We start from the raw sequence: 16,148 nt of genomic DNA on the forward strand, positions 1-16,148 counted from the left end.
GATATAACACATTTGTTTTGTACCAGTGGGATCCTTCTTTCATGTTGTAGTTGACAACGAGAAAGAATGGACTGTTGGCATTCAAAGTGGAAAGTGGACGTTGATCCTGAAACAACTTGTAGTCTGCCACAGGGCATCTTTCAGGAACCTCCGGATTATTGTAAACCCTGTAGCAATATGTATTCTGAGCCATCTTCATCATCACTCCACTGTAGATTTCTTGTTTCATTTCCTTTTCTCATGCCTGAAATGCCTTTTCACATCATTCACATTGAATGAATGAGAGTGGCTCAACTGAAGATTGGGTGCTCTAAGATGAACCTGACCCATATTCCTCTCCATCCTCCCGCCTCACAGACAAGAGGAATTTAGCCATGTATTTGTCTAACTGATCAGGTTCATCGTCTTCTCGATTCCTCATTTCAACATCCTCCCCAATTACATACTCGCCTCAAATGGCGATGTCCCTCCCAGGTTTCTTCTTTGTGTTTTCATTTTGTTGCTGCAGTAAAAATAGATTCACATTCTCATTTTTCTCAAAACATATTTGTGTCAGCATCTTCATCCTTTATTAAAGTCAACGTTGACATTCAGTAGCCAATATTACTAGGTGTAAGATTATCACCTATCTTCACCTATTGTGAAGACGTGCCTTTTGATATTTAGGTGTCCCCTGCATTGTTAATATATTGTATATAAAAACAATTTAGATTTTCATATAACTACTTAAGTCACACTCATTTATATAATACATAACTATCATGAATGTGTCGCTTATCAGGCTGGGACATCAAAATACATCCATCATATCGATGTCTATATTATTTCACTGCTTATTATTAATTTGTCTCATTATCTTATCCTTGTTTGAGAAGGTTACTTTCATACAGCTGAAATTAGCATGGTTATCATCCAGACATCATAACAGTAAGAGCAATATTATTGGAAGCGTCACTCATCTTTTCCATGAAGATATCATTAAGACTTGTTTGATGAAGGTATTTTCTTCTGTTTGGGAACGTACAAAAAAGAGAACTCCGGACATCATTGACACAAGAGTTTCTACAAGACACTTACATATATTTATCTTTGCAATTGTTAATTTGTCAGACAAGGCCATAAATCTTATCGATGACTTATTTATTTAATCTTTTTTTATATTAATTTGTCTCATCATCTTATCTTTGGTTGAAGAGCCTGACATGCAGCCACGTTGACATATTGATGGATATACTTTGGTCTGATTAGCAGTCATCAGGGATATCACGAAGTCTTGGTGAATGTAGCATGTTGATTCATCTGTCTACACCTTGCACGGTTCTTATGCGTCTAGTAGGAAGGCGGCATATCATAAGACTCTTTGTTACATAAGCATTTAGAAAACCGGTAAGACAGATGTCTTTGGGAGGAATTACTAAGAGTGAGTCGTATTACGTCGTGTCAGCTTAATGGGAGATAAACGTCAGAAATGATACACATCTTAGACGTTTACCACGCTGAGATTGTGCTGACGTAAGAACCCAGTCGAACCCAGGATCATAAGATAGTTGTGACACTTCACAACAGGTTGAAATAGTGGCACAATATAATGTCAGATGGTGGCTTGCAGTTAAATCATGTTCAGATGATTGCATAAACAGCTTACAACTTCAGATATTACTCACAGAAACATGTTGAATCTGGCAGTTGAAAACAACAGCTCTTGTCATGATCGAAATAATAATAAATAAAGCACAATAATACCTTTCTATATCCAATAGAAATCTCTGCATAAAGCAGTGTCGATTGTACAATTCCCACTATATCATGAGCATGTGTTAATGAATCACTATCAAATAGTAATGATGCTAGGTGTTCGCGAAAACATCCTAACACATGCAAAGGCAAGTCAATTGTTCACCTGAAAAAAACATGGGAAAATAGGGAATTGCATCGGACATCATTTTTTTCACTGATGCGTCAAATTTGGAAATGTCCTGCAAATGTCTACCATAAAACTTACTGATGCATTGAATGTTGTAACCTTGATCAATGTTGGTAGAAAGTGCTGGCTCGATTGAATCTCAAAATTTGCGAAATGTAAACACCAAAGGCTGGACGTGCTGGAATATTGCTCGACATGAAGGGAATGTTGATTATTGCAAAGTTGAAGTCATCCCTCTTGTCATACAGTCTTGTGGAGAGACTTTTGTCACTCTGAATCTGTATGCAGAGATCGAAATATGAAACAGGTGAGGTAGTCTCACTGGTCTCCTTTGTTTCTAGTTCAGGTGGGCAAATCAGTGGAAGGGAATTGGTTATTTGATTGTTATTGAACTATATCAGATCATTGATATAACTGAAGCTTAAGTTAAACGTCTTGGCTTTGTTTTGATTTTGCCAATCCGAACAGAAATTCTGCTTTATACGCATGAAGAAACAGATCCGCAAGAAGGGGATCCTCCTTCGCAACAAACGTAAATCAATTAGCGGTTTGTTGTCTGTATGAGATATTGTTTTTGATAAATTGAAGACGCCTTTCCATTATCACAAGAAATCTCTTCTAAATCACATATTCTCGGTTGGTGAATGACACTTGTTGTTGAATAAACCTCCACTCAAGCAAAAATATATTTTTAAGAATATTCAAAGATACGTCATTGGAAAACTCGGTTACAAAGCATTTAGTATACTTTCCCGCGTTTCGAGCAATAGTCCAGTAGCTCCTGTCTTTGGTGTCTATATTTCAAAACTTTTGAGGTGCAAAAGCTGGAACTGCTGGAATATAGCTCGACATACAGGGAAAAGTTAAAGTCAAGCCTTATGCCATATTGCCTTGCGGAAAGGTCTTTGTCATTGAATCTTTATGAACAAATCGTGATACCTCTTCGTTCTGTTTTCGATAAATTTAATGACTTTCATAAAAGACAGTAATGAATGTGAAATGTCATGTATTTTATGTCCGAGACGCATGTATTTGAAACATTAAAACTGCACGTCAGTTGTAAGGGTACATAAAACTCATAAAACGATTGAAGAAATTAGAATCAAGTTGAAAGTGCCATTTCTTAATATGTCTTAAATATTTTATCAAAGTATCAGACTGGGAAACAAAAACTTCTGATAACCTCTATATTGGCAAGCGAAGCATTCAAACATATTCCGTCTGATTTCCCAATTTTGTGTCTTCTTTATGGTAAACATATTTTATGCATTTTATGTCTGAGACGCATGTATTTGAAACATTAAAACTGAAGTCAGTTGTAAGAGTACATATAACTCATAAAACAAACAGCAAAATGATTGAAGAAATTCGAAACAAAATGAAAGTGCCATTTCTTAATATGTCTTGATATTTTATCAAAGTATTAGACGGGAAAACAAAAAGCTTCTGATAATTTTTATGCAAGCGAAATGTTCTAACATGATTGTGTCTTCATGTGTAAACATAGGGAGGTACATATAAACCCACACAATGTATTCTTTTTTCTGAGTAATTCTTTCAAGAAATGTATTCTTTTACATCTCTCACACAAACTTCAAAGGGTAAGAGTCTCTTTATCTCAAATAACCTTTCGCTACTGCAAACGGTGAATAATCAGTAAGTGGTAAACATGGCCATTGCCTCCATTGTAAGCTACATCGGTACGTCAAACGTCCGCCAATTGATTGATTTACACATGCAAATTGTACGTACCTGTAACGAAAGGTGAAGCCCCAGATATTTCTCATTTTAGAGAGAGATGTTTTATCGATGGTATGCTCGAATCCCAAGCAATACGTGTGATCATTTGTGCAATCACACGACTTGAGACGAACAAAGAGAGACGGAAATTGTGACATTGAGTGGATGGAGAGGACGTCTGTATTAATTACACACACGAGCTCTTATCAAGCTGAAGTAAATGGACAAATGCCATTACTGGCAACGATTGCTAGATTCAGAGATGCAGATCACATCAGTGGTAAGAAGACATACACACTATGTTACTGTAGGATACAGTCTGACGATTTAAAGTTCCAGCATGGACAGGAAGAACGTGTCTCTCATTAATCTATACTTCCCTGAAACTTGGTTGTAAGTGGTCTTGATGCTGGAGCTTCAAACAAAAGAACAGTAAATTGGGGAAACTATGATTAAAGCTAGTCATGAGGCCAGAACAAAACATTTGGATTTGCGTTAGACAAAAGCAGACAAATTATTTTTAATGTGTGTGAGTTGCGGATGCTACCATAGATTTCTTATGAATATGGAAACGGTTTTGTTGCTTTTATTTACTTTCAAAGAAAAAAATATTCATTTGCGTCAAATATTTCAGGTATGGCATTAATATGCTAAGGCTTTAAGAGGTGCTATTATTTTCCAAGTAGCCCAACTCGAGGACAATTGCTAAGACATATGATAACTCTGAGATGTAACTTCAATCTCTCTTCGGGGTTTTGCTGATTTATACGAAACTGTAATGCATCTGTGCATGATGCAAATTCCATTAACAATGCTGTCTCCTATACCATTCCCGACACACTTTAGCTTAACTCATCCAACCTCCTCGCAAGGTGTCCAACAACACTTACCAAACCTCACAAAACCCATCTAACCTCACCCACACACAGCCTCAGAATGACCTTACTCAAGTCCTTACAAGTCTCCTTGTACCATACCAGCTGAACCATAGTCTAATATAAGCTGAACCGCAAAAGAAACGTCACCGTGGATAGATATATGAGAAACCGTATTTGTCCAAACACTGTAAACATCCTTTGAGACATATTAAAAAGATGAAACTTGGCAAAACTGATCATCTAGGTTGAAAGTAAAGTGTCAAATATTCTTAAAGTGAAACACAACACTAGTCTCTGAGCAAATGGCATCACAAGTCAGTATCTCGTGTGTCCGCCATGTGCATGGATGACTGCCGTGCAACGTCGATACATGGAATGGATGAGGCGGTTGATGAAGGTCATAGGCACTTGAACCCACGCTCTGAGGAATCGCCTGTCGCAGTTCAGCTGCAGTTGTCGGCCTTGGTCGGACGTCATTCTCGTCTTTGAATCTCGTCCCACAGGTCCTCAATGGGATTTTAACGGGGACTGAGGGCAGGCTACTTGAGGAGATCTGTTGTTGCTCTCGCAGTGTGGGTATGGGCGTTATCGTGCTGAAATTCGTGGTTGCGGCGACGTGCCAAATCAGGTAAGACGTGTGGTCTCAAGACCTGATCAATGTACCGAGCTGCTGTGACACCAGTGCCTCTCCCTCGACCGATGTTCAGGAAGACCACAAGGCCGACCCCACACCATGATGCGCCCCCCCCCCCCCCCCCCCGAGACTCTCTCAACAAAACAAGCATCCGAATAACGTTCTCTCTCTCACTTGCATTGCATTTCAATTTGCACGGAACACACGTGCATCGGGTTACCATGCCGTTGCCGTGATGCGTTTGGGCGACCAGTTTTATAGTCATCTGCTTTGATTTTTTATCATCAAATTTAATTTTTCCGGACAAGGGTATGTTAAATTTTAGAAACTTTGACAAAAAATACACAGATATTTAAATGACAACTTTTCATGCAATGTTACTTGGGGTAACGTTTCTTTTGCGGTTCAGTATACATTATCTACACTAATACATGAACAATATTATGGTACCGGACATCACAAATGACTTTGTTGCAACAATACGGTCCGATATTCTCATAGGCATTAGAATTTCAATTTGGTCTTTGAGAGAAATGAAGTCCTTTATTCAATTAAATCTTAGATGAATAAAACTGTTTATTGGACGGAATTTACATTTTACGTCGATATTTCATTGAACGTTTGTTCTTATTAAAGACACTTAAGAAATTGAAATCTACTTTATACAGCTTCGCTACTCTCAAAATTTTAATTTAAAGTTTCCATTAAGACTGAAATAATCGAATATGGAAATTATAGGTTGCTATAAGAACTGAATAGAACAATTCCCCTATTAAATAGAAGATTGCCAATATTTGTATAGCTACCGGTGAGATTGGTACAGCATTTATTGAGACAATATTGACAGACACAATGTCTTAATCAGAAGCAATTTAGATCTGTTGCAAATGATGTTTGTTTTGATTATGACAATGTTGTTCTCAACTGTCAGAGACACCATGTTACAGGACGTTACACGATGTTCAAAAACGCTCACTCCATATCTTACTTCTCTGTTTGTGGATTCATCTGAAGATAGTGACTGGTGCCATCAGTGGGGCAGGATGTGCTCACCTTTTCACGAACACCTGACGTCGTCACTATTTGATGTGATTCAAAGACACATGCCCATGATATCGTCGGAATTGTCCAATCGAGAGTTTTCTTATGAATATGGAAAGGGTTTTGTCGTGTTTGTTAACTGCTTACCACCGTCTTGACCTGTTATAGTATCCATATGGCATCTCAACTGTCAAATACACCACGTTACACTATTTTTTAAACCGTTCACGAAATATTATAATTGACTGTGTTTGTTTTGCACACATCTTAACATAGTGGCAGGTCCACTGATGGGGCAGGGTACGCTCACCTTTTCACGAATACCAGGTATCATCACTATTTGATTGTGATTCACAGACACATGCCCATCACATCGTCGGAATTGAACAATCGACTCTACTGTTGACAGATTTTTCTTATGAATATGGAAATTGTTTTGTCGCTTTTATTTCCCATCTTAACCTGTTATAGTGTCCATTTGTATTTCATTTTTCAACCATCTGAACCTGACGGTACGCATCACAACTATCTGAAGATTATGGACACGAATCTATAATTCGGCTGATAATGTTGCCTGGTTTGTCTAAGGTCTGTATTACTTCCGTTTTCCTCCCTGATTAAGCTCACACAGTGTGACACAACTAAAATACAGTTCAAACCCAACTCTATATGTTGAAGTAACTATTTTAAGACCCTTTTCTTTTATGGCAGTATTCCACCATAGTGGACCTTTCGCGACATATTTCTGTGCATAAAAAATTGTATATCCACACTTACATTTTGCTGTATATATGTGAATAATCTGAATAAGAAGGTTTTTCAGGAAAGAGAGTATTTAAAGTTTAAGTGACAAGTACGCATATGAAAAAGACGATTCAATCAACCCAAAAGCCATTTGTGTGAACAAAATATTAAATGCATTCAGTTGTTATACAGTCCACAATTTGTGTTAAGTTAAGACTGATTTCAGGAGTGACAGCATCACATCACATAAACAATATCCTTATGTTATCTCTAACACATAAATTGATGACCATATGCATTCTAAGTACTCAATCCTGTTCTGTTACAGATGAAAATACCTTCATCAAACAAGTCTTAATGATATCTTCATAGAAAAGAAGAGTGATGCTTCCACTAATATTGATGATAACCATGCTAATTTCAGCTGTATTAAAGTAATGTGAGACTTTCTTGATTGTATTTAATGATATGTGATATGATTAAAATTCTAGAATTTCCAAACTGCTGTCTCAGCAGGTTCAGTGCATCCGAACTGAAGTTGTCACTGAAAAGGTGTGTTTCCTTTCTGGAAAATACAATCAATATCAGGTGCAAATCCTTCATTTCCATGTCTTCCAAAATGTCTTATGGTAGGCATTGTGTCTTCAATCCATATCTTCGCAAACTGTTTACAAAGAACGCTAAAAACCTCTTCGGTACAACGTAGGTGCACATGGACTAAAGAATCATTCGGAATGATGAAACGAGGTTATAAAAAGCGTTTGGTGGTGTTTGCACCTGCAGTTTGAAATTCGAGAATCATTTTACTGTTCTTGTGCCAATGGCAACAGAAATGTTTCTCAGACATTGTTACATGTGTGTAACACTACAGCCACTGGTCTCTTACTACGGCGAACGTTTAAGTACATTTGATGAGATGTGATAAATGTTACTGGTGTCACTTCGTCAAAGTCATAATAAACACACTCACTATATGTCACTAACATACGCGTTTGACAGGATACGCTCACCTTTCCGCGAACACATTTTGATTCATAAATACGTGTTTAGGAATATAACCTAATTGTAAAATGGACTATGTTTTTGGCAGAAATTTCTTTCTGCTGTGCAGAGTCAGGCAACAAGGATTTACGTCTTTAAGCACATTTTGTGAGTGGCGGGTAGCAGGACATGCTTACCCTTTTCGCGAACACCAGGTGTCACTGATTTCAGTGGTCCATTCATATCATTTTCACCACTATTTTTCCTTGACATTTGTTGGTTTGTTTAAATGTGTTGGAATTGCTCTTTATACTGTCTTGTGCCAATACATACATATATACCGCCGCTTGGTGCCGCTTTGATACCATGCCGTTTTAGCCCGATCCCATTCTGACTTTGTATATACATTTTGGAAGTACTTTAGTTGAAATACCATAATGTGGGAAGGGGATCTACGATATTAAAAACTCTATGCACTCCAAAAGTTTACTTTTTCTGTGAACTGTTTATGCTCTACAGCATTACAACTCTAAATGTGCCTCTGTTTTTCATACCGGTTATGACAAATGAGTGAGTGAGTGAGTATGGTTTTACGCCGCTTTCGGCAATATACCTGCAATATCACGGCGGAGGGCACTAGAAATGGGCTACACACATTGTACCCATGTGGTCATTTGGAGTGAGAACTAAATGCTTTAACCACTAGCTACCCCACCGCCCAGTTATGACAAGAACGGTGTTACATTCCAAACCTGAGGTAAAAACAACGAATTCTCAGTTTTTGTCGGTCTCTGTATGTAAGGCAGTGTTATAACATTCACAAAAGTATTTATTCACCTTTGTCTCATCAACTTTGTTTGGTGAGCGAAATATGCAGCCAAAGTTTACTTCGGTTGACATATTGATGGATCAGCCATTGTCTGATTTGCTTTCATAGGGGATATCAAATGTTTAATCTGATGTGAGTTCTTGAGACGGATACCATGTTGACTCATATATCTCCTCCATACTGGATTTGTTATACATCAATAAGGGTATCAATTGAAGATAGGCTCTGTGTTTCTTAACCGATTAGATCGTCAGGAAGACAGATGTCCTTTGGAAGAATTTCTCAGAAGACAGTACGACATCGATAAGGTATTATCTTACTAATATAATCAGAATGCTGTCAGACAATGCTACGAATTCTTACTGTGATAATCAATTATAAATTGACCCTGAGTGTAGATTGTCGAGCAGACATCATATAAAAACATGTGAACGGATTAAATGACAGCTCAACACAATAAGACACAGCTGCTTGTTTATCTCTTGCGTGACAAGCACACACATGTCACACCTACGCATTTCACTCATTAATGATACGAATTACACTGAGCAACAGGTTCGTTGAATTTTTACAGTAGATACGAGTTTATCGTGTGACTTGCTTGTCTGGTTTAGCTGACATGCCGCCGTTGCAATGCAGGAGTTCTGCTATGCGGCGTGAGACAAACACATACTTTGCCATGCAAATTATGTGACCATGTGTTACCGGTTGGGCAAGACATGGTTATCCTTTTCGCGAACCCCTGATGTCGCTGATATTCAGTTTAACATTCATATAATCTTCACAGCTACTTTGCCTGTTACGCCAAGTGGGATCTGTTTCGTCGGATAGTTCTGTTGATGCTGACGTTGAGGTTTCATATTGTGATCATGGAAAGGGTTTCGTCATATCTGCTTGGTGTAATAATTTCAATTTAGCAAAGATTATCTTTTACTAATTATATCCCTCATCACAAGATGCCACTGTCAATACGGCAATATTTAAATACAAACGTCTACTGGGACATTTCAATAGTGTTTCCATCCTGTTTAAAATATTAAACCCGTGACCTAATTTAGGTCATTGCACTGAGCTAGCTGAAATTGAATTTCAGTTATCTTAAGTCCATGTTTGGTTGTCTTGAAACGTTATGTTATAAATCTAATTATTTCTCCATGGTAATTGATATTCGTTTGTTGAGTCAAGTTGTGGAGCAGTTGTGTTTCCTTGACTACTGAACTGTTGAAACAAATCATTTGAGAAGCTGCTGACCGACTTTAAAAACGCCCAAAGACCCCTGGTACATTCCAAAAGGTCAATGTGGGAAAAGGCGTTGATATATTATTGTTACTTAGCGTTGGTTATGTTCTGTCATTTTCCAAGTGGCTTAACTCGAAGAAAACGACCAAACGAAATTATACTCCTCAGACGTTAACGTCCAAATCTCTACGGTAGTCATTATAAAACGTCAACGCTATAGAACAACTTTCGACTGTCCACCGAAACACATTCTATTTTGCGTAAACGTCACACAAGCGGTGACAATTACATGAATGGATTACTGAAAACCAGTTATAACTCCGTGTGTTCGCGAAAAGTGTAATCATTTCCCGGACTCCCGGTTGTCAACGCCAGGGAATAACCAGTCTCGATTATCTGTACGTAACCGGCAAAATAGGGGTAGGTAACAATTAAATGAATGAATCACCGGGTGTTCGCGGGGTAAGGGTAATCCTGTCCTGTCCTACCGGCAACACAAACTACTCAGTCGAGTCTTGACCAGAAATTCAAGTGATGGACCAGACAGTCTACTGACACAATAGCCCATTTTCTGAAGTTGTTACAACTAAATCCGAAATGGTAAACTTGAATTACGTCTGCTGCGTACAGGTGCAGACATTCTGTTGCTTATAAGTAAAGAGAAACGTTTAAGACTTATGTTTTGAGGGAGGGGGCAGTTTTGGTTATTGTCCAAACATTTCTTTTGCAGTGAGATCAAACCTATGACAGATGCAAAGCCAACTCTCAGAGGGGTCTGTGAATCTGAGAACTATCTCCAGCACACCTCATCTTATCTCACCTGATGTAACACAATCGCACCCGAATTCACCTTACCCCACCCTTATACAGCCTCAAAATCACCTTACCCCAATTCAAGTCATCGTTTATATAAACATCAGTATTGTATCGGACATCACCTAAGAACAAATGACCTCGTTGCCATCACGTCAACAATACGGTCTGCTTTTCTGATATTAGAATTTCAATTTGGTTCATAAATAAATGAAACGTCTTTTTCAATAACATTTTAGATGAATAAAATTGTTTATTGGACTGGATATCCATTTTACGTTGATTTAGAATAAAATTTCCCGTCGAGTAACCTTTTCTTTTCATGGCCAGACTCAAGAGCTCAAAAGAAATTGAAATCTACCTCATAAAACTTATTTATCTGAAAGAATTGATTTAAAGTTTCAGTAGCCGTTAAGACAGAAATAATCGAATATGTAAATAATATGTTGCTATGGAAGTAGAATGGAATTATTCTACTGTGAAATAAAGAATTGACAAAAAGATGAAAACTCGTAGGCAGGATGCTGTTTACATTTTGTCAGTGTCAGGAGCTTCTGGCATGATTGATTTGATCACGGACGAAGAAGAATGTAGCTTTGGTACTGTTTTACAAATACTGATGGATGATAGTTGTTTAACAACAATGTTTAACCTTCAAAGTGAGCAAGGGAATGAAAGTTCATATTGCGAGAAGTAAAAACAAAAATCATTTTGTTCCTGTCCGGTTGCAGCCCCGTAAAGATCCAGGGTAGAACTCGTCTTCAGCAATCATGCTTGTCGTAAGAGGCGACCAACGGGATCGGGTGGTCAGGGTCGTTGACTTTGTTGATGTACATGTATGTCATCGTATCCTAATTGCGTGGATCGATGCTCATGATATCAATCGCTGGATTGTGTAGTTCAGACCGTCTTCATACAGCTGGAATATTGCTGAGTGCGGCGTTAAACAACAAACAAACAAACAGAAGCCCATGTGTGAGGGGTTGCAATGAGGCCTGGGTGTTATAGATATTGTATGGAGGAAACCAAAATGTTGCCACAGAGTTGCCGAGAGGATCTGATCCGTGCCAATGTTAGATTTAGTCCTCCTTCACACCCGCCGCATACATCACTCTACACCAGCCTACCTTGGGAATTGACCCGTGAAGGTCCGGGATAAAATAGGTCTTCGGCAACCCATGCTTGCCGTTAAAGGCGACTCGCTGACCTGGTTGATGGATGTCATTGTATCCCAATTGCGTTGATCGATGCTCATTGTGTCAATCATTGGATGAATATAACCCCAGTGACATTCATACAAGGTGTTAACATTGTCGATAAAGGCGTCGGTAATGCGCCATAATACTCCAAGTCCTCGAGTTGAAAAAAAGAACGAAACCAGTAACTATGCGTTAACTTCAAACAATCGACATGGTTGTGCTGATTCAATCTGGGAAATGTTACGAACGAAGTTTCAAGAGCAGCCATTAAAACCTGTTTCATTTTGAACAATTCGAATCTCTTAACAAGTTCCATCCCACCAGCATCAGGTACGCCATCCGCTGGCCAGCAATCGCCTTGTTTAATACTGACGTTGATATTCCACAACCACGAACAAATTGAATACGACTTTGTATTGAAAAACAATCTCTCAAGCCACCAATAACATTTCCAGTGTTTTTGGAAGTAAGGTCAGGTTCGTTAAAAAGCCATGAAAATACTTACGCCGGATTCTGTTGTAATGATATCAGTGTCAGGGGCTTCTAGCACTGATGTTCCGGCCATTTTCTACATTTCTCTTTTTTGCCTACACTGACAAATTGATTTGATCTCCGACGAAGGACAAAGGTAGTTTCAGCCTGTTTTACAAATCCTGATGGATGATAGTTGTTTTACGACAACAACGGTTAACCTTCAAAGTGAGCGTGGGAAAGAAAGTTTATGTCGTGGGAACTAAAGACTTCAATCGATTTTATTCTCATTCTGTTGCACAATGATGTTTCTTTCGATTTTGATTTGAACTTTAGTTATCAAATGATAGATTCAGATCAAGCATGTTACAGCAAATATAACTTGCAGAAAAGACAGGAGACTGTTCTATAAATATCTTATTCTGATGGACATTATGAGTGTTTCTACTCAGCATCGTGTATGCAGCTATCTGAACATGCTATTAAGACCAGGCGTCATCCGAACCTCGTGTTACGCTTTTCAACTACATGTATCTGACCGGGGTGTTGTGTCTCGCTACCATCTGAACCTGTTGTTACGTCGATCAACTGTTTGTACCTGATGTTACGCCGATCAACTGTTTGTACCTGATGTTGCGTCGATCAACTGTTTGTATCTGATGTTGCGTCGATCAACTGTTTGTACCTGATGTTACGTCTGTCAACTGTTTGTACCTGATGTTACACCGATCAACTGTTTGTACCTGATGTTACGTCGATCATATGTCTGAACCTGATGTTACGACTGTCAACTGTCTGTACCTGATGTTACGTCTGTCAACTCTCTGTACCTGATGTTACGCCGATCAACTGTCTGTACCTGATGTTCCGTCTGTCAACTGTCTGTACTTGATGTTCTGTCGATCAAATGTCTGTACCTGATGTTACGCCGATCAACTGTTTGTACCTGATGTTCCGTCGATCATATGTCTGAACCTTATGTTACGTCTGTGAACAGTCTGTACCTGATGTTACGTCTGTGAATAGTCTGTACCTGATGATACGTCTGTGAACAGTCTGAACCTTGTGTTACGTCTGTCCACTGTCTGTACCTGATGTTACGTCTGTCAACTGTATGTACCTGATGTTACGTCTGTGAACAGTCTGAATCTTATGTTCCGTCGATCAACTGCCTGTACCTGATGTTACGTCTGTCCACTCTCTGTACCTGATGTTACGTCTGTGAACAGTCTGTACCTGATGTTACGTCTGTGAACAGTCTGTACCTGTTGTACCCGATATTACATCTGTCAACAGTAACTGTCTGTTCCTGATGTTACGTTTTTCAACTGTTTGTTCCAGATGTTACGCCGATCAACTCATTGTACCCGGTGTTAAGTCTGTCAAATGTCTGAATCTGATCTGCGTCTGTCAAATGTCTGAATCTGGTCTCACGTCTATCACCTGTATGTACTTGTGGTGTGCCGCCTCCACTAGAAGAACAAATACGCCATGTATCTACTATTGGAAAATGCTACAATGGGTGGTTAAAATTTATTCTTAGCATTTTCATGAATGCTCTTGCAATGTATATGTCACGAGAATAACTTTCATTGTTACTTTTAGTGAGGGAAAACATTATTTAAGCTGTTTCGAGACACGAAAGTGGTCGTCACATCGGTGAAATGCAAACAATACCACACACCATGTTCAACAGTGAAACGTGCGTTAATATTTCGTGTCAGCTCACTGTTGTCACGAAATCGTATACATAATACATGCAATTCAACGACCACGTCATTGAAATACCGTTAGCATCTTTACTTTAGCAAATTTGATGAAGCAAATGTCGCCGATTATGCCCAGTTTGTTTTCTCCCATTGTGAAATGGTGATTTACCGGAATTATTGAACGCCCAGCATCCGTAATAATGGTGTTTAATGATTAGTTCTGGCAGTTGGCCTCTGGATTTTATTCAATGAAAAGCCATTTATTTGGCATTTGTTTTCTTATTACATAATGAAATTAGTCATAAATAGATCTAATAATTTTGGAAAAAATAATTGATTAATTCCAATCTGGTGTTGTTTAACTCTGTGTGTGCTTGTAAAAATGTCGGGTTTAAATGGGATAATAATATAGAATATGTTCATATTTTTTAATTAATTTGGTACAGTGGCATTCACATCCATGAGTGCAAGAGCATTCATGAAAATGCTAAGAAAAAAATGTAACCACCCGTTCTAGCGTTTTTCTATAGTAAATACATGGCGTCTATTGGAGGCGGCCATTGTGCAGTCATTGCCTGGGTCAGTGTAGCGCCAGCGCAGCATACCCCGGGAACCAGGCTGTATAACACATTGGATGAGTGAGTGAGTGAGAAACTTCTATATTCTTTGTAACTATGTATTTAATTGACTTCTATTCCGTTTATCCCCTTGGCTTCCTCGTCATATTGTATTATCTTTGTGAGTGAGTGAGTATGGTTTAACACCGCTTTTAGCAATATTCCAGCAATATCACGACAGGAGAAACCAGAAAGGGGCTTCACATATTCTACCCATTTTGGGAATCGAACCCGGGTCTTCAGCGTGACGAGCGAATGCTTTGACCACTAGGCTACCCCACCGCCCCTATAACACATTGGAAAAGGATCAGTTTGTTTTGACGGGTTTCGCCATGAACAGCTGTAAATAACCGTGCCAGGACAAGACAATCCAGTGATTGACATCATGAGCATCGATCCACGCCAATGGGACACATTGGTTGAGGACACCACATACCATTTTGAATGGATGGCAATGAAGCGGGTACTTTCATAGTGCTCAACTGTCCAAAATATATAACTTTAACACCAGAAAATAACCAGTCTCGATTATCTGAAGGAACAGATTCTTTTGGATGAAAAGGCAAATAGCCGTGATAATTATAAAAATCAATCACTGAAAATCAGTGATAACATTGGGTGTTCGCTAAAGGATAATCATGTCCTGTCCTACCGGTAAGACCCGCCACAAACACAACTAGCATGAAGAAAGGAGTGTTTGCTTGTTGCCTGACGCCGCGAATCAGTACTCCGTCATACGAAAGCGGCCTGTAAACAATCCCCTGATCAGGCAATCACGTGATGGGCCAGATAATCTGTAAGTCAGTGTTAAAGAATCGGAATTACGACCGACTTAGCGCTAAGATCGCTTTGTGAAACGAGGGCCTGTTCTAATTAGTCGTCGCATTACGATCCGGACTGCGCACCTTCTGTGCCTTGTAAGCTCCACGGGCTGTCGTCCCACCGGCTCCATTAGGCCTCGTTCGTGCAAATGTGAATTGACAAGAACAAAAACAGACTTCGCGTAACTTAATCTTTGTATTCCGGCGGAGTTGTGATGGAGAGTTGAAGAGCGTCAGTAAAAAGTTTGTCAAAATACATTTCCGGTTTCTCATGGCCAGCTCGCCCCAAAATTGCCTCCGTCTTGTTAAATATTGTTAGGAAACGACTTTTTCAAATTTCGAATTTCGTTTTTGCACCGGATGCCGACTATATTCTTCTTTGAGATGCAGGCGTACGGACGTGGCCAAATGTGGTAACGCTGTGATATAGGTTCTTTCATGAAATACCCACACACAAAAATACAAAAATATAATTCACCATCCAGCCAGTTTTGAAAAAGGTCAATAG

Source organism: Haliotis cracherodii, unplaced genomic scaffold, assembly GCF_022045235.1.
Source record: "Haliotis cracherodii isolate W230 unplaced genomic scaffold, xgHalCrac1.p SCAF_9, whole genome shotgun sequence".
NCBI classification, from domain to species: Eukaryota; Metazoa; Mollusca; class Gastropoda; order Lepetellida; family Haliotidae; genus Haliotis; species Haliotis cracherodii.